We start from the raw sequence: 27,977 nt of genomic DNA, 5'->3' as shown, positions 1-27,977 counted from the left end.
CTCTATCACTCCCTTGAGCATTTGGACCTGATTTACTTCAATAAGAAGGTTAACAAAAAACACAAAAAACACTTTCTGATGGGATAATACTGTTTTTTTTTTTAATTTTAAACACCTTGATCATTGGGAGGTTTTCATAACCTTGCTCTATTTTCCATTAGAGTTTTCTCATTGTATTCTAGTTAGTTAATTCTATTCCCTAGGGTTGTTCAAAACCTGGATTGAAGTTGTCCATTCTTCAGAAGTTTAAATTAACTATCCCTAAGTACCTTTTATCTACACTTGAATGGGTCCCTAATCACTTATTAGAGAAGGCAGGAGGACAAATTCAGTACCTGTAATCTGCTGGAATATTCTAAAGGCATATGAATGGAGGTCAAAAAAGAAAAGTAAAGCAATGCTTGGTGACCTCAAAAGCAACAGGAAGGCAAATAAAAAAGCAAAAGTTAGTGGGTTCAAGAGACCTGGAGTCTGGCCCCGGCTTTGCCACCACTATACCTGTGTGATCCTAAGCAAATTCTTCACTTCCCTTATCTCCTGCTTTAAAATAGGACTTAGGCTATAAGATTTCTCAGATTCCTTTCCTCCTTCCTGCATTCTCAGACTATAGGGACTGATTTAAATACTATCTCTTTTCTGTATGGGACAAGATGCTGTTCACCAAAGGTTGCCTGCATTTCAGTGCTAACCTTAGGGTAAAGTTTAAAAGTTGAGGCAAGTCCTGGGCAGCAAGGCGTACATCAAGTGCCCATTTGCTGAAAGCAAAACCTTCCAGTTTCTCCTCTCATCCCCCCTGGCCACAGAAGCAGAGTCAGTTAATGAATCAGAAAAAAGCTGGTTACCAGATGTCCTGGCTTATTAACACGCACATCACATTCTGTAATGGCATTCACGGAGCAAGCTGTGTGGAACCGAGAGATGGCAAAGGAAAAGTTCTCCTCTCGGATGAGCTTCAAAATGTGGGTGTGCTTTGGTGAATTTCAGGAATGGTGGCTGCACAAGTTCGTTTAAGCCCTTGTCAGGCATTCTATCTAGTGGGAGCTTGCCTGTGTTACAAAGAACCCTTTCTCCAAGGTCATAGGATATCATGCCCTTCTCAGTCCCTCCTCTTTCCTCTAATCTGTGCAGAATTGCTGACATGAACTCTTATATGCAGAAAAACAATAATAATAAACTTAGCAGCAATGCAAAGGAATAGCCAATTCTGTTTGATTGGTTTTCACCACAGCTAATTTTAAAGCCACCCATTATTCAGCTCTACAGTCTAATTTTATGTTAATATCCTGAAAGTTGTCAAATCTTGGCAAAACCTATGCATAAATTACACAGAAAGTAGCTCACAGGAGGGGGAAAAGTAATGACTGTCATGGTTAGCCAAACCCATTAATAGTCTGACAAGCAATAACCCAGGAGCTCTGGTCAACTGCTGCAGACATCTGTGAAACTTTTGCAATTAGTATCATTTTTTCCTTTTTTTTTTTTTTTTTTTTGCTGTTGTTGGAAGAGGTATCAGCTGCGAAATAGCATGCAACTGACTGATCATTATTAGGTCTGCCGGTAAGGATTGGGTTTATCATCTCTCTTGGTTGACCACTGCCCTGATTTTTATAAAAAGCCACTTTGTTTTTTAAAGTAATGCCATGTTTCTCAGCACTGAGATTAGTATTTAGAAGATGGATACCAATGGTGTGTGGCTACTCAAAAAATAAAAAAATAAGATGCTTCAATCTCTAATTCATTACTGATTTTTCTCCCTGTGAGGCTGGGAAGAAATACAGATGGAGAGACTAAAATCTCTCTTCAAAGCTGCACCTTGGGGCTTCCCCGGTGGCGCAGTGGTTGAGAGTCCGCCTGCCAGTGCAGGGGACACGGGTTCATGCCCCGGTCTGGGAGGATCCCACATGCCGCGGAGCGGCTGGGCCCGTGAGCCATGGCCGCTGAGCCTGCGCGTCCGGAACCTGTGCTCCGCAATGGGAGAGGCCACAACAGTGAGAGGCCCGCGTACCACAAAAAAAAAAAAAAGAAAGGTGCACCTTGGGTCCTAGGCTTGCTGGTAGATCATCTTATTGTGCCTTCTCCTACCTTCTTCCAGGCCGTGTGTGTGTGTGTGTGTGTGTGTGTGTGTGTGTAATATACACACATACATAATCTATTGCTCATTTTCCTAAAGAATAGTGCTGGGAGAATTAGCTGAGTTTCCCAGTATGCCTATAAAGGCTACTCAATCTTTCCCCACAGCTGCTATAGCTGATGCATCTAGTATAGTGCCTGGCACTGAGTGGATACTCAAAAATGTTTGTTGAATGAGTGGATGGGTGGATGGACAAATGTTAGCAGGGTATGATCCCATTTAAGACCCTGCTATTGTAGCTCCATGTGATGATTTCATGCAGAACTTCCTTGCTGCTAAAATTCATTGCCCATGTATAGGGTTTTCTCAGAGAATGCTGACAGACAACTTGCTCTTCTTAAAGCTTACAGCAGTCTGAAATGCCTGCCTTACAGAATCATTTGGTAAACAAACTTTCCAAGCTCCTGCTTTGCACCAGCTCCTGTGCCTGGAAGTAGGGATCAGAAGATGAATAAAACACAGTTTTTGCCATTATAGAGCTCTCAAAATACTCAGAGGCAGCCATGTAGAAAGGTGATTCCAACAAAACATGGCACATACTATAATGCAGGTTTCAACAGACTTCACGGACCAGCATGCTCTACCTGGTATTTCAGGGAAAAGCATAGTGGTAGAGACACCTGGACTGGGTGGTAGTAAAAAATGGCATGGCAGAGAAAATGAGGAAGGGCTTTCAAGGTTCAAGGTCTGCATGTGTGGAGATACAGAACAGTAAAAGGCACAGAATTTTAGAGAATAGTGAGATGGTCAGTGGCTAGAAGCAGAGGGCATGGGACGATGTGGCAGGGGATGAGGCTGGAAAGATGAACTGAGGGAGGATAAGAAGTAGCATTGGTGCCTTACTAGTGACTGCGGAGTTCACCGTGCAGGCAACTGGGGACAAACGGAAGCCTTAACCAGAGAAACAACTCTGTAGGTATTGTCTACAGTGGCCAGAAGGAGTGGGGGAGGAAAGTGGGAGAGGAAGAAGAGAGGGAGTGCGGGGTAATTATAGAAAAGCATTTCAGGATATACTCGGGATATATGCCCAGGAGTGGGATTGCTGGATCATATATCCAGAGAAAACCATAATTCAAATGGATACATGCACGCCAATGCATGCATGGACATATACACACTACTATTCATGGAATAGATAACTAATAAGAACCTAATGTATAGCACGGGGAACTCTACTCAGTATTCTGTAATGGCCTATATGGGAATAGAATCTAAAAAAGAGTGCATACATGTGTGTGTATAACTGACTCACTTTGCTGTACCGCAGAAACTAACACAACATTGTAAATCAACTATATGCCAATAAAAATTTTTTTTAAAAAGTCATTTCAGGAGCCTCATAAACAGACAACCAGAAAGAAGAAGAAGCAACAGATTTTAAGACATCTCTGCAGCAGAACTGTCAAGACTGGGTGACTGATTGCATGTGGGGTAAAACAGATATGATAGAGGATGACTCCCAGCTTTGCGTAAATGGTAAAGCCTTTAATTAAGACAGGGACACAGAAAACAGCTGGCTGGGGTAGGTGTAGGAGTGAAGGGATTGCAAGGACATAGGGAAAGACAACATGTAAATTTTCCAGAGACGAGTCTTTGGAAAATAACGAGTAGCTCTATGCCAAACCATTTCCAACTACCCCTGATAAAGCCAATGAATCAAAAGAGAACAAAACCCGAATCTAACAGATGTTTATCAAAGGCACACACAACTGGAAAGATCTTCCTTTTAAGAAACCATCAGGGTGAAAAACAACTAAAATATACAAATAATAAATGAGTGCTTTGAACTTAAAGAATAAGAGCTCATTAACAGGAAATTATTTACAACCTATGCGTTCCGAGGTTTCTGAACGGATGGCTGGACAAAATGCTCAACCTGACCTATTTCTTCTTCCTTCTCTAAATACTATAGTAACATCTACCAAATGAAAATGATTTTCATAAAATACAAAACCTCCCAGACAGTCACAGTCTTCAATCTGGCAACACATGTGGATTTCTCTCCAGCCTTGTCAGACAGAACATATTCTGGACAAATCAAGAAAGAAGGACGTCCCGGAGCAATCTCAGAAATGAACGCCAGTTGTCTGAAAAAGAAGTTTGCCGTCATCTTGGGACACATCATTTCTAGAAACAATGACCCATTTGGCAGCTTCACACATGTTCCCATCTCTGAAAGCTTTCCAACTTTCCAGGCCCTACTTTCGTTAGGTCTGGGATTTTCTTGAGTATAAATCTTTGGTGAAGCAAGTGCAGAATCTTAATTCCATTCAGTATTACTCATTCCATTCACCCTTTTTTTCTTCCTTGTGTTACCGACCCTTGTTTCACTGCTTCAGAGACCTTGTCTGGGCACCTCATATCAAATGACAGCACTGTGGAATGTCTAATTATGTCACTGTTGAATTTATACAGCTGTCCTAGATGGTCTGTTAAACAGTGCTGGTCCTGTGACTTTTGAAAACAGCCTTTGTTACAGGGAGGATATGCCTTTCCTTGTAAGAGAAAGTTTCATTTTGGACCAGTCAACATCTGAAAGGCCCTGAGTTAGTATTATTCAAAATAACAAGCTCTACTTGTTCAGTTTCCATTGAATTTCTATTGATTACTTAAATTATAAAGGGTACGGAGTTACGTGTCCCTGAAATCAGAAAATACTCCACCTGTCTTCAAGCATCTGACAATATCACACTTCATTGAATTTTCAGACTTTAAAGGGTTCTCTTACAATACAGTGGGGTTTTCCAGAATATGTGAACTCTAGGTCAAAAGAAATTTCCTGGATAATTTCTAACCTATAGACCTAGGTTAAGAGAGATTCTGGGGAGCTAAGTGTTTTCCCTTTTGAAAGGGAGGTCAGACTAAGTTTCAGGGAAAGGATGTAGGGTCACAGAAGGAAGAATGGTGATCCAGTCAAAGGAGAGCCCTTTGTTGGGGAAGCACAAGGTGGTGGAGCCTCTGGAAGCAAAGAGACCCTGTCTTCTGTGAAGGCCTTTGACTTCTGAACTCATGATCTCCTTTATAAGATTTTCTTCAATGTCAATTGCTCTTTTGTTCATGTTTGCTTCTTAACCTGATTTCCACTGCAGGGTGACAGTTTTTCCCCCTCCCCATCTTTTGGATCTTCAAATACAAATAGTCAAAATAATTCCTTCAAGTTCTTTGTAGAAGTAGGCTGTTTTATTTTTTCATTTCATTCAGAGTCACAGTTTGAGTTCTAATTGTGTTGCTACGAAATGAATGCATTGTTTTCCAACATTGTTATAACCAGAACTAAGAATGTGCACATTGTTCTTCATCTCATAAACCACTTTCACAACACATCTCATCTATTAATGCATAATCCTTGAATAACTAATTTGACACCACCAGAAGTAAAAAATTTTAAAAACTGAATCACCCTTTCTCAAAAGACAGTTTGTAGATATGTACATAGGACAAATAAAAATAATAAAATGTTAAAAGTCCTTCCTGATAATTAAATTTTAAAATTTACCCCTTTTTCCTGGTCCCAAACATCCTTCAGGAAAAGGGTAGAATTGAAGTCTGTTTTCAGATTATGTTTGAATCTAAATGAAGCAACATTTTGGTTGTTTATTTAGCTAAGAAGAATTAAGCTAAATTTTCAGCACTTACGAGTATTTAGGAAAAAATGATTGTTGGTATTTTGCAACTACATCAGTTAATGTATATTCTTAACTCTGTGGATACTTTCAATAAGCTGATGACATAATTGTGTGAGTAAATATATTCTTTTTAAACATTATTGCATTTCAAATAAAAAGTACACAGAAGGTACTACATTTGAGTGACTATCACTTTTTCTCTATAGGATGAATAGGCTAATTTATAACTTGCTAAGAGTCAACGAGGCCAAATGCTCTGTACAATGCAGAGAAAAACACCCATCATGAAATGGCTGAAGAGTACAAAGGGGTCATTGATTTATAAAGTGTACAATCTTTCGGTTCTCTGCTTTATATTATGGTCATTCCTCTATAACACTTTTATTCCTAGATCAATTAAGTCAGTAAAAGTGGTGGCATGTAAAGAAAGCCTAGGCTCACACTTGGGCCTAGGATCAGTTCTTGAGTAGTTCAAGGTTATGCATTTATGATTAGATAGAACTTCTGACCCCTCCCGCTGACCCTGAAGAAGGACTGGAGACTGTGAGATACCATCCAATATCCATTCTCTCCTTCCGGGAATACATTTTTACTTGGGGTAGAAATGCAAGCAACCTAAAGATGACACTTTTCTTCCTCCCTTGCAGTTAGGTGGCCAAATGACCATGAGATAAGAGAGAGTTCTGGGTAGTTGCTTAAAGGGAATTTATTTAACATGGACGTTTAACTTTTTGTCCTTTCTTCCTGATGTCTGGACTGCAGATGTGACGAAAGGAGCTCTGGTTGCCATCTGGAATTACGAGGTAAACTTGAGGATGGAATGGGAGTCAAAAAATGAAAGGATCATGGATTCCTGACAACAGTGTTGCTGTTACACGGCCTGGGCTGCTTAACTCCAGACTTCTTTCCATATGAGAAAGAAATCAACTCTTGTCAAAGTATTATTGCAGGTTCTCTATTATATGGATTCAATCCAAGGTGATAGGAGGATAAGTATTATTTCAATTTTGCGATTACTGGGAAGGGCTGGATGACCTTCAGTTTCTCATTATATACAGAATTACATATGACAGGACATGATAATAATAATGACATTATTCCTATTTAATAAAATCTGTTCCAGTCACTGTTCAAAGTACTTTTTACAGTTCTTTTACAGATTATATATATATATATATATATAGAGAGAGAGAGAGAGAGAGAGAGAGAGAGAGAGAGAGAGTATAGGTACAAGATATCTTGTACCCCTGAAGAGTAGGTGTTATTATTATCTCTGCTTCATGAATAAGGAAACTGAAGAGGTTAGGGAGCCACTTTTAAATGGTACAGCTAGGAACTGAGCCCTGGACCGGTCTATGGTCTTAATCATGAAGTTATACTGCCTCCCAGTGAAGTAGCTAGCCATCTCCTGAGCATGTTTCTCTTCTGAAAACAGTATATTTTCATCTTTTCTTTCTTCACCATTGATACCCCTTTGATATGAGGTGGAAACTCCACACCATAGAGCATGTATGTAATGACTCCTAATCCTGTCTTAACAGACTTAGTCACAGAGCCCTAGAGGGCTACCAGCTTAGTAAAATGGCTCTGAGACTCAACACTGCCAGCCTTAGTTGGGGGGAAGGGGAGGGAGTAAAGGCCAAATGGGTAGTGCTTAGGGACATAAAGCATCCTATCACCGTGGAAAACCAACCAGTAACTAAGCATTTGTCTCCTAAAGTTCTATTCACAGTCTGCTTGAGAGTAAGGCGGTAAATAGCACATCAGATACTAAAGCAACCCTGAAAGGCTGTACGAAGATCCTTGAAACATAAAATCTCTTTTGAGCTATTATGTCTTCTAACTGTAAGTATAAGAAGGCATGCTCTGATTCTTTTGTTTAAAATAAAAGAATTAGGGCTTCCCTGGTGGCGCAGTGGTTGAGAGTCTGCCTGCCGATGCAGGGGACATGGGTTCGTGCCCCGGTCAGGGAAGATCCCACATGCCGTGGAGAGGGCTCGCTGAGCGGGCTCGTTGAGCGGGCTCGCTGAGCCTATGCTCTGCAATGGGAGAGGCCACAACAGTGAGAGGCCCGTGTACTGCAAAAAAAAATAATAAATAAAAAAAAATAAAAAAAATAAAAGAATTAATAATGCCATAGAAAACAATAGTTTCTCTTCTACTGTTGCTTTACGTTTTGTTATTGTTGCTGCTATTCATTTGGCATGGAACATCATCAAAAAAGACATAGAATAACAGACCACTAAAATTGGATCAGTCCTTTGTATCAGTCAGAATATTGTAGGCTAGATACAGAAAAAAAAGAAAACAGAAGAAGAAGAAAAAGGAAAAGATCTGCAAATCTCAGAAGCCCCAGGTAGTTGGTGATAAGAACTGCTGATGAAAACAATCAGGCACTACACGTTAGTCAACAATTTTTAAAAATGAACTCGCACCTAGTAACAGTCAAGTCTAAACCTCCTTTGGCCTCATATGCAGATAGAGTTAAACCAGAGAAAATGCTTATGTTCCATGAAGCTCTCAGATAGCGACTTAAAAATGCCTGCTGACAGCAGCCTGGTTTAACTCCAAGAGACTAACCATTTCTGGCAACTGGATTTCAAAAGGGAAAAGGACATGAGAAGGAAGTCCTTCAGAATAGATTATGGCTGATATCCTTGCCCAGGAAAAGGAAGGCCACTGCCTCATTGTTTTTGGGCATGTGGAGAGCACAGCATCAACAACATCCCGAGTATGCGGGGACTGCTTTACGAGGATCTGAGAAACAAAAATAGAGAAAAAAGAATTCTAAAGCCTGACTAAAGCTTGAATGGCAAAAGTAGACAAATACATGAGTCATGAGCTGTTTCCTGCCACCTTCTACATATACTGTAATATAAATGGTACAAGAACAGTACTTTCCCTCATAATACTTTGATCAACAATGCTTTCTTTTCTCTCTCTCAGTAATTCTTTGTATGATATCTTATCACAATGCGTAGTATCCAAATATTTCAAAATATCCAGGTGCCTGAAGGAAGTTTTCATTCCATAATCTACCGTATATAAAGTCATATAATTCCTTCCAGGGTCAAATATAAACAAACATAATTGCTACTTTAATGGCTATATCCAATGCAATTACTACACTGCCATAATTTTTTAAATTATTTTTGTTCTGGGCTTCCCTGGTGGCGCAGTGGTTGAGAGTCCGCCTGCCAATGCAGGGGACACGGGTTCGTGCCCCGGTCCGGGAAGATCCCACATGCCGCGGAGAGGCTGGGCCCGTGAGCCACGGCCGCTGAGCCTGCGCGTCCGGAGCCTGTGCTCCTCAACGGGAGAGGCCACAACAGTGAGAGGCCCACGTACCACAAAAAAAAAAAAATAATAATATTTTTGTTCCTTTTATACTTTTAAATGTGGTGCATTTCAAAGACAGCTAGAAGTCATTTTTAGCTAGTTAGCTGTTCTGGGCAGATATAATGGCCCTGATGTTCAAGGTCTTGTAGCTGATATGAGTATATTTGTATTCAACATTAAGACCATTACTATCTGGCTGAGTTACTCATTCCTACTTTCAAGATGCCACAATACAGGCGTGCTTGTCTATTCCTCTTAAAGGCACAGGGGTAGAGCCAGGTTGGGATGATGGTATGAAGGTGGAGGGAGCAGACAGAGTTGAATTCTCTGTATCTCTGTAAACTTCTAAAAGGTTTTCAACCTCTGGGGCCAGTTACTAGGGATCAATGCCATTATTAGAAACTACCACGGACAGCATAGAGTTTTACCTGTAGTCCTTTGTTTATACTTCATTTGTTCAAAGTATCATTTTCCTAGGATTGTTTTCTTATATCCTTTTAGAAGTTCTGATTATTTCCAACCCAAGAGAAAACTTATTCATGGAGTGGTGGTGAACAGTACCCTTTTGTGATTCCATATTGCTTCAGTTAGAGTTTTTCACTAATGACAGCAACAAGGGAATTTTATGGAAGGATGTGGAGGAGCTCATGGAATTTGAGAGGTAACTAGTCAACCAGGTTTGAAACAAGCAGGTCCTGGTCCAGCTGCCACAAAAGGACATTTCTTCTGTGCCTGCAACACTGACCAAAATTCACAGTCCCAGGAGAGAGAGTTTTGTTTTTTGGGGTTTTTTTTGGTGGTACGCGGGCCTTTCACTGTTGTGGCCTCTCCCGTTGCGGAGCACAGGCTCCGGACGCGCAGGCTCAGCGGCCATGGCTCACGGGCCCAGCCGCTCCGCGGCATGTGGGATCTTCCCGGACCGGGGCACGAACCTGCGTCCCCTGCATCGGCAGGCGGACTCCCAACCACTGCACCACCAGGGAAGCCCGAGAGAGTTTAATTGACCAAATTCAGTTCGAGGTCTAATGGAATCAAGTGAAAGGAACAGAGGGGGAGGACTGCACTCAATGGGGAAATGACAATTCCCCGAAGGAAGGAATGATAAGAATAGAGAATGGATGCTCGCTGGCCAAGAAGCAATAAATGTCCACCTCCCTCTTTTTGCTTTTGTGGGATAGATGACAAGACTTGCTGACTGTCAGCAGGAGTACACGACTGAAGAAAAAAAGATGTATTGAAAGACTGAAGCTGAAAAACGTGGGTATCCTCATGCTAAAAACAAATAAAAGAAAATAAACTATCAGTAAATAAAAACAAAACAAAACCAAAGCCTGCCTCTGAGGTGGAGTTAGGCTGTTCAATGGCGGTATCATGAACATTCTTTTCACCATTGTTTTTACCATGAGATTCTGGAACAAAACTTGGCAAGGGATGCCAGGTGGTTCTAAAGGTGCTATCAGTCTGCTTGTCCAGCAGGGCTACTGTCTTTTGCCGTTTCATCCACTGTTACTTATTTACTTCTATCTCCAAGGCATGAGGATATAGTTTGGAAGCTTCGGTAGACTTCAGTTAAGCGAGAGATAGACAAGACTGCATTTGGAAGACCTCTTTTAGCTGCAGAAAGTTGGTGCAGTTGGGGCATGGAGTAATTCCTAAGGGATTCATGGTTTCAAACTGAGATGTGACCAGAGAAGGTAGAAGCACAAGTAAAGATCAAATAATTAGGGAAAACATATCATAGAATCATAAAATGTTATTGTCACCACAGACTCACACTGATTTGGAATGCCAAATACTTTGCTTATAAACTCACCTGATCTCACCCTATACTCAGGATACACATCACCCAACACTCAAGACACTCTGCTACTGGTCAGCTGCAGAGAAAATTACCTGTTGGCTTTGTCTCTTCCAAACCCATCTACTATAACAGTGTTCTCATTATCTTTCGAAAATTTCAAACTGGATCCCTAAGGCTCCTAACAGTCTTGCTCCAAAAACATTTAATCCCCAACCCATACTCTCTCCTTCAAGCCACAGTGACCTTCTTATCATTTTCTCAAGCACATAGCCATCTTTCACTATTTCATGACTTTATATATGTGGTTTCCCTTTTCTCAAATACACTGACCTTCTACCACACTGATGAACTTCCTTCTATCCTTCAAAACATTTCATCCCTTTTTTATCTTTGACACCTTCCTGAAATCCACCAAAATGAGTAATTCTTACCTTCTGTATTCCTGTAACACTTTGCATTTCTCTCTTTTGTAAGATAACTTTCATTGGCTTTTAGTGTTTATACGCCTAGGTCCCTCAGGCTTCATGCCACCTGAAGGTAGACATACATCTTATTCTTTTTTTGACTTGTCCTAACTTAAGAACAGTTTGGTCCATTGAAGATGCTCAACAAATGATTACTGATTGGCTAAATGAATGCCAGCTGAATTTCAGGGTCTCCTGCCATAATCCCTGAGAAAGGAGGGATCTTTTGACTCAATGTTATATTTTCCTTGCTACTAAAAGGTGTGTGTTTTGAGTTTTGTGTATATAATGTATGGCTTACCTTCACTTGAAATATTAAAATGAAATTTCTAGTTTTCCTTGTTTCACCTTGCTTTAGCCTGATTTGTGTATTGGTCTTTATAAATGTAAATTAAAGTCTTATGCTATTTAGGGAAGCTGAGATTAATCAAAACCCCTGTGCTTTAAAAAGAATATCCATATTTATTATTTGAATTATATATAATTCTGTTTATTTAACAACATTTTTCTGGATACAGTTTTGAATCTCATTGACTAGATGTCCATTTTCAACCCCGTCTCATCATATAGTATTCACAGGAGTGTTTTGTTTAAAAATGCACAAAGGTATCTTATTAAATAATGTCACAAACATGAAGTTCATTATTATGCAAATGCCATCCTCGGAACAGATTTGTTAATTGCAACTCATTTGCATAATTAATGAACTCCCAAATGAATTATGCCTTTGCAGATTTGTGCAGCATTGTTTTAAAATAAATTATAAAATACATGTCAAAGGAAGAGTGCTTTCTGGGTTCCCATAGCATTGTTTGAAAATTAATTACCAAATGCTTGTCAAATTAAAATGAGTTTGTAGTTTTTACAATGTTATTTTAAAATTAATCACAAAATAAAATGTCACTGCATTAAAGTAAACAACTTATTATCTTCTCCAAAAAGAACCACAGAAAATAGCATTTTAACTTCAATTATATTGTTTGGTATAGTGATTCTAGTGTTTTATTCATTTCATCTTTACACTGTGACTTAAAGTTGGTAGTTGTTAGCATGTTAACGTTTTGGTAAATTGAGATTTTTTAAAATTTTATTATGTAGCTTATTTTATATGGTTGATGATTAATGCATTGCGTATGAACCCAGTATGGGTTTATTCATGATAAATTGGACTTAAAGAACATTTAAGGTCACTTAAATCTGTTTTATAAACAGTATTCTTAAGGTTTATTTTAATGGGAATTTTGACAGCTGTCAGTATTAATGATTAAAAGCATATAGCTTGGATGTTTTCCTACCTATTCAACAAATAGGGTGGTATCATTCGTTTCCTTGGTGCAGTAAAGGCTTTGGGCTTCCCACACTACTTTCTTCACTCTATGGGAGTTCTCTGTTCTTGTACAGAGACCATAGCTACTCCCAGTCCTGGACTCTCCAGTCCACAGGCAACCTCCATCCACCAGGAAATTAGATGGGAAACACCAGTATATCTGAACAGTGATTTGGCCAAAATGCCTTTTGAAACAATAGATTTGGTAAAGAGTTTTTAGGAATTAAGGTCGCCAAACAAACAGATTTTCAAAACACTAAAATACAACTATAATAATCCTTGCCTAGAGGTATGAGAACATCTAACAATAAAACACTTACTCACTTAAGTTTGTTTTAATAACAGTATCTCTTCTTTGCTCATCTCTCCTTCTCCCGATCCTCCAAACCAAACCTGTGGTTTATATTCCACTTTGTTACTTCTTGACCATAGAATGTAAATCCATGGGGAAAAGCCTTTGCTTGACATGACCGCAACTATGCAAATTGATACCAACGAGACAATAATTCTTAAGTGAAAAGATAAAACATTTTGCTTCTGGTTTTTATTCTATATATAGCTGCCCTTCTAAACCCCATGAGCTACTCTATGTTGCCCTTTCTATAAACCGACAAACATAGCAACCCTTTTTAAGAGACAATATTCCTTCTACTTCATACCCGGTGTGTGAATAAGAACTCAAGCGGCTCATGCAGATATATGAATTTGACTTCTTGCCATTTCCTCTTCAATTCTGGCACAGATATTACTCAAACACTTAAAACATTTTTTTTTCCGATCAAATCAAATGTAACTACTATTGTCTAAGCCATGATGCACATTTCTTTGTTTAAATACCTTGGGATACTTTAACTTGACATCATTTTCTGAAATTCTTTATCACTATGCTCATAACTACAAGACAATAAAACGTTCAATGGAGACAAACTATCTCATGACTAAAATTTTTAGTGGGCTAATAACCACATGCTGAAATCATAAGTTAATTTGTATAGATGCAGTCTCTTTCATTACGATCATCCTTTACTGTGAGAGAGCTCCCACTGCATTAAAGCAGACGTGCTCTAAGTGAAAGAATTTTATCTACAGTTTTTTAATGAACTGTAGTCTGCGAAGCAGTTGCAGACATGCCAGTCTTTGGAAAAATTTTCATTTTGATGAGAACAAGAGGAAACAAAGACAATCTTTGTTGATTGAATGTCAACCCTTTGCGAAGCTTTGTAAGGATTACAGTCTACTCGTGATATAAACTTCATGGCTGCTCTTTTTTTAGACTGGATTCATTTTGTTGAATTTCAGAAACATGGGTAAGATTGCTATCCTATGACTTATCAGAATCCAAAATTTCTTTATGAAAACTATGGCTTTTTAACTGAGGTTTGATGTCAATTTATACAGAATGTCATGTATATTAGAGAGGCAAATAGAGGGTATTTTTTTTTAAGTTCTCTCGGAGGCCCTTTCAGGTCCTTAAAAATGGGACTCTCTTGTTTTTTTGGGAGGCTTTGCCAACCAAGCTGCTTGTTGTCCGGATCAAGGTCAGAACCATAAAACCCAAATATATGTACCCTTTATTTCTAAGAGTTCTACCAAAGAGAAATTGGTTTAATGTTACTTTGTAAACCAAAGCCATTCCTGAGGCTGCAATGTCTAGAATGTTATTAGCTTCCTATGAATTCTGTTCTACTTATCTAAAATCTATTCCTGTCTTATCCCTCTTCTGATGATATTTCTAGGCATTAAGTATATGCTATTCCAAATCTGTAAGTTGAATATATACCCAAGCTGCAAGTCAGAAAAACTTTCATTTCTCCCCAAACAAGTGCAAGGTTATTTTCGTATTATCACTAGGCCTAAATAGAACATTTCCTTCAGAAACAGTTCTGGAAAAGAAAATATCTTATTTCTAATAACAGGAAAAAAAATCTCTCATATTAGACTTTTATATAACATTGTATATACATAAGCATGGACACACCTTGTTTTATTGCACTTGATTGTGCTTCACTTTACTGTGCTTCACAGATAGTGTGGTTTTTTTTTACAAATTGAAGGTTTGAGGCAACGCTGCATCAAGCAAATCTATCAGTGCCATTTTTCCAATAGCATTTGCTCACTTCATGTCTCTGTGTCACATTTTGATAATTCTCACAATATTTCACACATCTTCATTATTATTATATTTATCATGGTAATCTGTGATCAGTGATGATCAGTGATGATGTTACTGTTGTAATTTTAGCGGGGGTGCCATAAACCATGCCTACATGAGCCAGCTTCATCGATACATGTTGTTTGTGTTCTGACCGCTCCACCGACCCACCGTTCCCCATCTCTCCCCCTCTCCTCAGGCCTCCCTATTCCCTGAGACACAGCAGTAATGAAATTAGGCCTATTAAGAACCCCCAAACAGCCTCTAATCGTTCAAGTGAAAGGAAGAGTCAACTGATGCGGCAAACTTCATGGCTGCCTTATCTTAAGAGATTACCACAGTCACCCCAACCTTCAGCAACCACATCCCTGATCAGTCCTCAGCCATCAGCATAAAGGCGAGACCCTCTTCCAGCAAAGAGATTACAACTCGCTGAAGGCTCAGATGACAGTAAGCATGTTTTAGCAGTACAATAGTTTTTAAAGGTATGTACATCATTATTTTGGTTAAAATGCTATCGCACACTTAACAGACTATAGTATAGTGTAAACATCACTTTTTTATGTACTAGGAAACCAGAAAATTCATGTCACTCACTTTATTGTGGTATTTGTTTTATTGCGGTGATCTGCAACCGAACCCAGAATATCTTTGAGGTATGCCTATAACTAAAAACTTCGGTCTTTATGATGGAGGGAAATTTCTAAAAACTGCTCAATATGATATGGGTAAAATCACTGAATTTTATTTTTAACTTTTCAATTAGGTGTTTAGGTTGTGTAGATACATAGCCAGAGTGAATAACAGGCATTCTATGGCTTTGACAGTAACACAGAATCTCATTTTGTTTATTTTCTTATTCGTGTGAGTACCTACTGTACTTTCTAAACCTTGTGACTGAATGATTCGTAGACTTACTGCATATTCAGGCATATAATTTGAGATCTTTCTTCCCTAGAGTTCAAGTTGAAATTCATTGTTGATCTATGTCGACTGTGGCATGACAGAACACTGTTTTGTAGTTATTTTTAATTAGACTTAAAATACTAATCCATTTGAGTTTCTGTATGGAAAGTACTTGGAGGAGGTGGGAACTTAGTAAGGCATACAGTAACAGCATTTTAATTAATTTTATAGAGAAGTCACTTTAACTTGAAGGGCAGAGAAGGTCTGTCTCTAACGTCCCCCTTTGTGATCTAGAGAAGAGAATTCACAAGGGCTACAACTCGCAGAGAAAACGGAAATCCCTTTATGGTCTGGCTCCTCTTCCTAACCCCAAACGGATAAAGGGCTTGTTTTCTCCTGGGTTTGAAAAGCAAGTCAACTTGTGACTCTCCTTTGGATCACGGACTTCTGCTAGTAGGGCTACCACTCTGTACAGAGTTTTGGTGAAGAGAATGTAAAGCAGTTAAAGAAATTATATCAGTAGTTGGTCCCCTGTCATTCAATTTCAGGTTTCCTTCTGAAGAGAGGTCTCTTAAAGAATTTGTCAAGGCTTCTCTGCTAAGATTATTAGATGGCTAATATTAAGGAAAAAGAGTGACTTTTACCTCAATGGCATTTTAGAAATTGATTAGTTAGAATCCTATTTTGTCAGTATTGTTGCCTTCTTAAATCACCAAGGAGCATCGAGAACTACTAATTTGACTGTGTATAAACTATGGAGATGGGACTTATGAATTTGGCAGTGAAGTTGATCCACATAAGCTTTTTTAGCTTCTTGAATTTGGTTCTGTCAACTAAAATGGCAGGGAGTAGAAGAAGCAGATGCCAGATCATTTCTCCCTTAGAGAAACAGATGACTTGCCCCAAATCTACACACTTGTACTTGAACCTTTCTTGATTGGTGGTCTCACAATTTCAAAATGGTTCATTGTCAAGCTGTGACTATCTGAGAGACAACCTAGATGGTTCTCTAGTCCCTTGTACTTTATGAATCTTAATGCATTCCATTCAGTTCAACTGCAGTTCATCAACAGTGGAGCCCCTACTCTGGGCCAAGTACTGTGCCAAGCACTGAGGTACCCATATGAATAACACATAGTTGCTGTCCTCAAGGAGCCAACAGTCTGTGAGGGAGACAGAAAACTGAAATGGGCAATTATCATTTGATACAGAAAGTTCATTAGTGGCATTGTGTGGAAAGCCTGCTAGCACAGCCTGAAGAGAAGTGGATCACAGAAGAGAATGCTTCCAATGGTCCCAGAATCATTGGCACTTCCCCTGCTTAATCCTTAGAAGTCATCTGACCCATCTGATCCTATATGAAAGGGTAATAGCAGAAAGCTGATGTAGAATTGGTGATTGCCCTGTGCAATAGCCCAGCACCTTGCATCACAGGTAAATACGGAACCAGAATTATAGACGGTTACACTGTTCATTAAAGACAAACTCAGCCAAAATTCTCCACTAATCAAACTCTTAGGTGATCCTACGTGCTCTCTACTTAGAGAGCCTCAAATAATTCTGAATGGCAGTTTTATGGAGATTTCCTACAGATTACATCACTGACTTTTTACTGTTCGATCATCATTTCTACTGCTCCCCTCATTAAATGCCAAAATTTTTTCTCCTTTCACAAAATCAAGTCAGTGCAGAGTTATATATACTATTAGCTTTCAACTGAATGTCCATGAGCAGGAAAACATAAAAGCCATGTCATAAGGCAATGAAGAGCTAAAATCTTTCTCCTTTAGTTCTTAAGAGTAAATACTAAGTGCTTTACAAAATAAGTCTGTTTGGTAATTATAATTATGCCCATTTTAGAGAGGAAGAATCTGGTCTCAGAAAGGTAAACCTTGACCAAAGTCATCAGCAGGTCATACAACAGTGCTCTAGTTCTTTATCTATGCTTTTAACGACTGTGCTATGTAGGTTATACAAAATAGCCATACCAAACTTGTAAAACTACTATGTTGGTATATGCTTCCCAGAGTCCTTCTTAGCCTTATCATTTTTTAGGATTTAAATAATAGTAGAATGACATGTCAAAATACTAAAGAAACTGAAATCCCTATAGTAACACAGTGTGACCTGACATAGACCTCTGACAGAACTTCACCGAAGGTGCTAGCTATCAATTATCACTCACTTCTATCCTCAGTGTGGAACAATAGCAATAAAATTGAAATCTCCAGCACTGGCACACTTTCCAGTGATTGGGCAACATCTCTCCGTATGGTTTTCTTTGTGAGCCCACGGCATGGGCCCAAAGGACAGCATGAGTGCTGATTCATTCATGTATTCAGCAAATACCAGGGTTGGCCGAAAAGTTCGTTTGGGTTTTTCCATAAGATGTTACAGAAAAACCCGAACGAACTTTTGCCAACCCAACACTCATTCAGGAACTACTGGGCATGTGATTGCACCAATGAACAGATGGTCTGCCTTCATGAGCCTACAGTCTAGTAGAGAAGACAGATATGAATAACAAGTATATAAACAACAGTGTTTCAATGGCAAAGTACATACAACTGTGGTTGGTCTGAGCTTCTCTGGAAAAGTAACATAAAAGTAGAGATTTCAGGAATGAGTGGGAGTTAGGTAGTTGAAGATGGGGATAGGAAAAGGTAGAAACTCTGTTGAGAAAACTGGACATTTGAAGACTCCAAGGAGAGAAAAATGATGATATAACTAGATGTAACTTAGTCTAGAATAAGTCTGGGATGGCTGGAACTAAGACATCCAACTAAGAAAGACTGGAGAGATAAAAAATAATAATGATAATAGCTGATATTCATCTGGAACTATTATGCATTATTTTTAGCATATTACAATGTACAATCTCATATAATATGCATAAAAACCCTAAGAGGGAGATATTATTATTATTATCCCAATTTTACAGATGCAATAACTTGGTCATGGTTAAACAGTAGGTAAGGGAGTAAGTGGTAGAACTTTGAACCTCAGGGTTTTGATTCCAGAGCTCACAGCCTTAACCAGTAATCTCTGCCACCTTTGGACTATGATGAACCTTTTAGGGCATAAGAATTTTAGTCTTTATCTTATAGGCCAGGATTCTCAATGTATGCTCCCTATCCCAGACCCAGCAATCTGTGGCTCCACAAGCCATCCAGGTGATTCTAATGATCAGTAAGGTTTGAGAACCTCTGATATGGGCAGTGAGAACTCCTGCAACATTTTTAAGCAGAGAAGTGACTTAGATGATGTTCCCTGAGAGTTGATCATTCTTATCCACATAACCAAAGGGGAAATCAAACGGTTGGGTCTAATAGTACTCTCTTCAGAGGGAAGGAAGACTCAAGCTTTCTCATTTTCCTCTCTGCACCTGCAAAGTCACATGTCTACTCCCTCTTACTCACAGAGAATGAAGTTAAAAACAAATGCTACTAAGTGGCAAGACTAATGGAGCCTTCTATTAGGGAACCTTAACCTGACTGCTGAATTGAGAAAGATAAAAATATCCTTTGTGATCTTATTGCAAGAAAAATGTCACTCATCAGACAGATGTGACTTAGATAAATTTTAATCTATTAGAATTGCTTAGTTTTATGAGCAAAAGGAGTGCACATATAACAGTTATAGATATTTCTCATTCCCTTTGCCCAAACACTTTCTTCACAAGTAATAGCTGCGATAATAATAATTATATATTTTTCCAAAATACATTTCATAGTATTATGAGTTACATAAAATTTTTACTCCTCTAGAAAGGGGTCAAATCATAATATGAATAAAAAATTCAATATACTAGCAGAGGGGGGAAGGAAGGAGGGACCTTGCAAGGGAAGGACTCCAACAGCAAAAAGAGAAACACAGATCAATGTTCTAAGCTCTGCCTTCATGTGACTAAACACCACTGCATTTGGCTACAAGTACTCAAACCACTATAACTTAACCAATACCTTCATGTTTAGGTGAATTATCATATGCTTACTAATGATAAGTGAACGGAGATAAATTTATCCATCTTAATTCAAGGAGACTATATTGGAAATTATCACATGATTAAGGAAAATTCCGAATGAGGAGGCAGGTTATGTATTCAGGACAACCAGAGAAAAATCACTTGGCTTTGGGGAAAGAGCACAATTGATCTCCATCATTAATGACAGCATCTCCAAGTAGAGGCCACTCTGACCCGGCACATGGCTCCCAAGGAGGAAGCATGCCAAAGAAGAAGTGAAATGAGGATCACAGAGAACATGCCTACAGAAACAGTCCAGATAACCTGCCCGCTGCTGCACAGGCAGGCTGGGAGGGCACATGGCTTCCTCCTTCTCACAGCTAGGAAATCAACTGGTAGGAGCTGCTGCCAAAAGACTCAACCTTTAACTCAAGAGTTATTAGAGGGCTTCCCTGGTGGCGCAGTGGTTGAGAGTCTGCCTGCCGATGCAGGGGACACGGGTTCGTGCCCCGGTCTGGGAAGATTCCACATGCCGCGGAGCGGCTGGGCCCGTGAGCCATGGCCGCTGAGCCTGCGCGTCCGGAGCCTGTGCTCTGCAACTGGAGAGGCCACAACAGTGAGAGGCCCGCGTACACCCACCCCCCAAAAAAAAGAGTTATTAGAAATAAACTTTCAACAAATATTTATTGAGTACCTACTATATGCCAAAGAATGTTCTAGATGATTAGGATAACTCAGGAACAAAATAGAAGCAACAGATGGGAAGCACTGTTCTGGGCCTGACACTAACTACTACATATATTGATGGAATAAATATCAAATGACAATAAGTGCTAAAATGTGTAAAATGTGGATCCCTATTCTGGAGGAGTTTACCATCTTGAATGAGTGGGGGCTGATAAACATAAAAATGGTGACCTACCATGTGAGGTAGCACTCAACGTGTAACAGAATGCCTGACACAGTGATTCAAACATTTGGATGTTGAATACATGGGTTTGTGTCACAGAAGAGACCACTTTGAACTTGGGGTTCATGGAAAGTTTCATAAGGAGCTAAGGTGCTGGGTGTTTTAATACACCCTATGGAGTGTACAGTCAAAGAGAAATTTCACCTCAAAAGTTTATGGACTAGTAGGAAAGTTTTAAAAACTTGCATTAGTCACTAAAATACAAAGTAGAACATTTTAAGAGTCATAAATAAGAGAGGTGCTGATAAAGCTCTAAAGGAGAGAGACATTCTTACAGCTGGTTATCAGAGGAGGTCTCACAGAACAGCTGACATTCAATGGGGCCTTCAAGACATGAATACATGAATGAAAAAGTAACTTAACAGCAGAATCAGAAAGAAGCCTGATGAACAAGTGGGAGGGTCCTTTCAAAGGTTATTGCAATAGTCAAGGTAGGGTAGTCTAGGTAAAGATCCCAATATTGATTGATTTTAAAATTATACTTGGCCACATCTGCTTTCTTGTTCTTCTACCATCTCCTATAAATTATTTTGTTATCATGTTTGAATCACCAAATCATGATACAACATGAGATTTTCTTTATTATTTAACATTTAGCATTTATATCCTATTAGGAGTTTTCTTATTTTAATTTTTGAATCTTTTGGTATATTTGAGTCCACCTTCTATCACCAGATTTGATAATTGGTTTCACTAGTGTTTAATATTACTTTTTTTATTGCAACATGATTTTTTTTTTTCTTTTGCGGTACGCGGGCCTCTCACTGCTGTGGCCTCTCCCGTTGCGGAGCACAGGCTCCGGACGCGCAGGCTCAGCGGCCATGGCTCACGGGCCCAGCCGCTCCACGGCATGTGGGATCTTCCCGGAACCGGGGCACGAACCCGTGTCCCCTGCATCAGCAGGCAGACTCTCAACCGCTGTGCCACCAGGGAAGCCCTTACAACATGATTTTTAGTGTACATTTCCTTGGTGGTCAATGCTCATTTTTGTTTGTTTTCACCCTGTTTGCTAAAGTCCCCGCATCAACTGCCACTCTGCACCCCTTCCCAGCCTTAGTACATAACATATATATTTCTTTTTTTTTTTTTTTTCAGGTAAGAAGTGGACTTATTTAGAGAGAAACACACTTTTCTTGTCAACAAATGTGTAGCAGATAGAATAAGGTCTTATTTGACCTCTAATAAACTTCGGTACAACACAAGTATTATACTTGACATTGATGACTCTAACATGTCTATATTAATCAAACCAATAAGCTAAAGCCACCTTCTACACCAGATACCAGTTTAGTACTGAATATTTTCCAGATGACATGAACCTGAAATTCATTCTGGCCAGATTGTTTTCTATTTCTGAGTATTTATATAAGCACTTTTTTTTTTAAGCCAATTAAGTAGAGGTCTTTTACAAATTCATCTTTGGCAATACCATACACCTACAACACACATATAGATACATATGAACACACAAACAAACACTGAGTCTTATAGTTCCCATTCCAGAATTTCAGCCCTGAGTCAGGTACAACATAAACGCCATCATTTACAAGGGGTTGGATTCAAATTGGGCTTCTAACAGATGGAACATATCAAGGTCACCTACCTAGGTGGCTAAACCCTTTTTACTACTGTTTACAGAAAAGACACTTAAGATTTATATCTATCCTTCACAAGTTCTAAATTTCTTTACCCTCTTTTTTAAAATTTACATTTAAAAAGATGGCAGAGATAAGGGTTCCTGAGAAGACCATATAGGACATTTGTAACCCAAAGTTACAAGCAAGTTCCTCCTAGGATGACTTTGTTTCCCCTTTGTTTAGTACTTACAAGCCTCTTAAGATAAATAGGGAAGGTTTTGGGGGTGATAAAAGGATTGGTGGGTTTTGGATTATTTTTGGAGTGACACCTCTGGTCCTGTAAAGACTACATTTGTAAAACAAGGACAGTTTTGTTTTCTTTTTCAAAGAATTGAGTGGTTACCTCGATGATACTGAAGGACTGACATACCCATTCATACATTGGAAAGTTTTACTTTTCTTCTTTTAGCTTAGGGGAGAAGGCATCTTCCAAAATTTTTATCAGGCTCTGACTATCAGCTATGGTCAGTTTAGTCAGACCAGTGGCCTCCTATTTTGGTAATCTACTTACAAACAGTTTTGAGGCTCTTCCCTAGGTTTAAGAAATTTGTACCTTATATTTAGACACTATATAACCCTTTTTACTTAACAATCACAGGCTGGATATCTTTGACCAAGCCCGGAACCTCAATATTCCACGTTCCAGGGTCTACTAAACTTCTATTTTAGTTTCAGTTTATCTTTTCCTTTTTGCTAGAACCATTTGGTGATGAGGGTGGTTCCCTTACCCCTCGAGAAACAGAGTGGTGCCTAACTTAGTTAACAAATCTCTTCCCAGTAAAAGGATGGGACAGTCAGGCAGAAAAAGAAAGGAATGTAAAAACAGCTGGCCACTGATCCTGCACAAAAGGGGTTCCAGGAAAGTGTGCCCTTGTCTCTTCCCTGACAACCCCATTACGTATTCCTTATGATTGTTAAGGTTTCCAATCTTTTGGGTTAAGACTGAGAAGACTGCACCAGTGTCTATAAGAAATTCTATCAAGTGGCCCGCCACATCAATGAACACCCGAGGCTCGACATTAGTTATGTAGATGGTATCTTTAGGTAGAACCACTCTTGGCCTTGGGCCCCTTCAGTCTTCTGATTGCAAAACCATCAATGGCCGAGGGGCCCCCATCATTCTCCGGCATCTGGGGCATGTGCCCTTTCAATGCCCTGGCTGTTTGCAAAGGGCACATCAATCACAATGCTCCCTCCAGTGCCCCTTTTGTCCACACAGGGCCTTGTACGGGTACCCGTGGGCCTTGTGGTCTGCCAGGGCCAGATTGGCCCAGAAAAGCTGGCTTCCCCTTTGGTGGTCTCTGAGCAGTCAAAGCCACTGCAATCATTTGGGTCTTTTGCATGTTTCTCTGGGTGTGTTCAGACTTTTTGGCCATATTCCTATTCCTGAAAACCAAATAAGCCAATTGGAACAAATCATTCCTTGGAGTCTGAGGACCGCTTTCTCAATTTTGTGCCTGTTGTCTGGGCAGACTGGGCTATGAAATCCATAGCCAGAAGAGCCTGTAACTCGGGGGAGGAGGGATCCACGTTCATTCGGGATCCGTGGCCCCGTAGGGTGGATCAGTTAAAATGTCCTCTGTGTCCTCCTAGAGTTATCCCTCCTAGCTACGCACGCCTTAAATTCCTTTTGGTTTCCATTGCCTAGATACAAGGCCATGAAAATTTGAACATGGGGTACTTCACTCCATTTTAAATTTCCTAACTCATATTGTGGACAAACCTGATTACATAACCTACTAAGTTTTTTCCTTTATATTCCTGTTGTCCAAATCTTTCCCAATCTTGGAGTACATGGCCGAGAGGGGTATTGCTTGGGATTGATGCAGCCTAATCCATTTCATACAAACCTGAGGTGACATCTCTAAATCCTGAGCTATCCAAAATTCCACTTTTAAGTCAAAATCCAACGCGCAATTTGGTCAAGATTTGCACTTACAATTTTAGATGTTATCCCTTCCAAGGTAGTCTCCCAACCAGGTGTTAGTGCCCCAAAAGTCACAAAGAAACAGAAGATATCCCTAATGGTGTTGATGATGAGTGGGAGTTGGTCTAGCTATAAGTTGGGAATAAAGGGTCAGCATTTGAAAGGGTCAGCATTTGTAAGGGTCAGAGGGAGGGGAGTAAAGCAATAAAAAGTACACCTTGGTGGTCACACAGGTTCTCTGGGGTTAACAGAAGAAAGAAAGAAATAGAGCAGGAATGAACAAGAATGCAAGAATGTAGGAGAAAAACCCCAGAATCAGTAAGAGTATAGAGATTAACAATTCTGTCCTGGACCTGCTGTTGGATGTGTGTAAGTATATGGGGTTGACCCACTGGTCAAAAAATGAGCAGACATCAGCAGTGTCCTCCCCAGTATGCCTGGCTCGTGGCGTGCCAGGGGCCTCTTTAGAACCAAGACCTAACTCTCAACATTTTCTTACCTTATCACTGTCCCTTCGTGGTTGCCAGCTGAAACCGTGCACCTCAGACTGGGACTTGAACCCACGTGTCAGGACTCGAACCCAGACAAAACCCAGATTGGGACTTCAACCCATGCAGCCAGGACTCAAACCCTGCCAAAACCCACAGTTTTCCAACTGCGATCACACACCTGGTTTCAGGACTTAATGAAGCTCAGGTTGTTGATGTCTCTTCACAGAAAGAATTCAGTAAGAGACAAAGCGATAGGTAAGAAGTGGATTTATTTAGAAAGAAACACACTCCACAGACAGAGTGTGGACCATCTCAGAAGGTGAGAAAGGCCTAACATATATATTTCTAATGATTTATTTTATAGCTGTACTGTATGTGGCAAATTACTGTGTTGATATCAGAATTGAAAAACACTGAAATATGAAACTCTACTAGAACTGTATTTCAACCATCCCGTGTTCTGTCTCTGACAGCAAAAGTGAAGGCAAGTATATGAAGTGCCTGATTTCTCTCTCTGAGGTCAACTTTAGGAGGTTAAGGAAGTATCTGAAATAGTATAGTTTTTCACAATACATTTTCTCTATGAAGGAGTCTGAGTATGTGCTACATGAATAGTGGCGTGAGGCTGACCCTGGCCATGTGTGAAGGCAGCGATTATTTGGCAGTGCACTAAAACCTTCACTAGTGTGAGAATAAATGATGTCCCCATCTGTATATGTCCACAGCGGCAGGACGTCTGACACTCAGAGCCAAAGGGGGAGGGATTGAGTCTGGACTGAGCAGAGGTTTGGAGGAGGGGAGAGCAGCTTATTACCGGGGTCCCCTTCTGCCTCCTTATAGGGGCCCCACTATGCACAACAGCCCTAGGAAACCCAAGAGAAGAATGAGCGGAGGAAACAGGGTTCTCCACTCCTTTCTATCCATCTACTCTGTGCCAGGAACATAGTATAAGTTTAACTTCTGCCATGAACCTTGACTGCTTGAAGTTTATTAAATAGTGGCAGTGACAAACATGAAATGAATCATTATATGATTTATTACATCACTGCCACTGTGACGAAAGCTACAAGGTGAGGGTGCAGAGTGCTTTCAGGGAGGATGACCAGAGCAATGTGCTGTAGCAACACCCATCACCAGAAAAGAAGAAAATAGAGCCAATTTTGTTTAAAGCATAACAATTGCTATCAGAATAAATCATAAAATTCTATTTTCTCAGAGCAACAGTGGTATAGGTGATATCACAACAATGGCAAGGAATTTAGAAAACTTTGGCTACATGATAAATCATACACTGAACTAGGCATAAAATTTTTTTATTGTAAAGATGACAAGGAATCCCTGGAATCTCCCCCCACTAACCACCAACTTTTAATAATATATATTATTCCTCACAAAAAGAAGGAAATCGCATTTGCGCTCGTATGCACCTGTGTGGCTAGTCAATTATTCACAAAGCATCATGGATCTGATACATAGTTTCTCTACCTAATTCTGTTAGACAGTCAATTTGTAATGCTAAACAAAATGTGCACAGGAACCTTAAATATGGCATCACAGATATTCTCTGAGCATCCATTTATTTGTTTACTGAGGGATATTTAGAAAAATCAGATGTGGACACACATCATCTTCGTACATGTTCATCTGTCATCTGGAACTGCCAATAAATATATTGTTTAAAGAGCAGTGGTTAAGAATAGAGACCCTGATAATGAGAGAATCTAGCAGTAGATCATGTAAATGATTACAGAGCTGTACAAAGATGACTACCAGACCAGCCACAAAAAGTATAACAGGAACAACTCTTGATTACTTGTTAATCCCTTAGGCAAGCGGTTCTCAAAATTTAGGGGGCATAAGAATTGCTGGATGAACCTATTAAAATACAGATCAGAGACTCTGATTAGAGATTCTAACCATGTAATACAGGGGGAAACTCCAGAATCTGCTTCTTTAACAAGCATCCCAGATAACCCAAATGCTACTCTTAGACAGTATTTTGACAAACAAAATTTTGAACACTCTTCAAGTTATCATCATCAAGGATCCTCCCCCTCTCTTGACTCCAGCCGTCCTGGACTACCTTCAGTTCCTAGAACAAACTATGATCTATCTCTCCCAGGACTTTTATATAAACAGTCCCCTTTCTAGGAATGATTTTCCCATACTTCTTGGGCCAACTCCAACTTCTTCTTCAAGTGTAAACTGCATCTCCCCAGGGGAACCCCCTGCCTCTGCAGACTAGGTTAGCAACTCTGGCCATACACTCCAATGTGCCCTTTACCTCTCCTTTTCAAACATGTACTACTCCTGTTCAGTGTCTGTCTCTTCCCACTTGCCCCCAACTCCAAATCATGAGCTCCATGGAAGAAGACATCATGTTTGCCTCGGTCACCATTACATACCCAACATTTCTTACGGTGCTGGGCAGAGTGGCCACTCAGCATGATTTAATAAATGAAAAAATGGATGAATGGTAGTATGCAAATCTCCTCATGAGAGGCAATACTACCTGCAATTCCTCATTTATCTGTCATTTAGATCCATTTTTAAGAATAGGGTTTAGGGCTTCCCTGGTGACGCAGTGGTTGAGAGTCCACCTGCCGATGCAGGGGATACGGGTTCATGCCCCGTCCGGGAAGATCCCACATGCCACGGAGTGGCTGGGCCCGTGAGCCATGGCCGCTGAGCCTGCGCGTCCGGAGCCTGTGCTCTGCAATGGGAGAGGCCACAATAGTGAGAGGCCCGTGTACCGCAAAAAAAAAAAAAAAAAAAAAAAGAATAGGGTTTAACAGGGAAGAAGATAAGGATATTTATTTGGGGGAAGAAACGGGAGAATGTGAGGTTAAAAATAGCTCACGCTTCAACTTGCTCTATAACTGGCTTGAGATAAAATGCTACAGCCCATGTTGACCTGGGGAATAAAAAATGCTTCATGCACTGCTCATTTATGATCTGCAGATCATACATTGACGGCTACTTATCCTTATCAGCACAAGTTCTTATTGTTAAGAGTTATTAAACACCAACCATGTCAAGGGATTGGGAGAGGCTCATGGAAATCATCCCTGAAGATCTTGGGAGAAAAAAATGTGATGGTTAATTACAGATTATTAGATTTTGATACATTCAATTATGGCATGATCTCTCAGAATAACAACAAAAAAAATTGAGAAAAATTATTTTCAATTGATCTTTATTCATGAAGTCAACCAATGTACATTAAATAAGCCCCTACTGAG

The 27,977-nt window shown here is 39.8% G+C and overlaps 1 long non-coding RNA gene across 1 annotated transcript in view; it reads left to right on the top strand.

Moving 5' to 3' along the window:
- LOC117200513 (uncharacterized) overlaps positions 1-6,956 on the top strand; it is a 61,092-nt gene extending 54,136 nt beyond the window's left edge. The window contains exon 4 of the long non-coding RNA XR_004482100.2: positions 6,520-6,956. This is a non-coding gene — a long non-coding RNA (uncharacterized LOC117200513). The remainder of the gene's footprint in view (positions 1-6,519) is intronic.
- The last annotated feature ends 21,021 nt before the right edge of the window (positions 6,957-27,977 follow it).

This window comes from Orcinus orca, chromosome 7 (assembly GCF_937001465.1).
Source record: "Orcinus orca chromosome 7, mOrcOrc1.1, whole genome shotgun sequence".
Taxonomy (NCBI): Eukaryota; Metazoa; Chordata; class Mammalia; order Artiodactyla; family Delphinidae; genus Orcinus; species Orcinus orca.
Note: the sequence above shows the minus strand (reverse complement) of the source record. Positions and strands in the feature narration are given on the sequence as shown.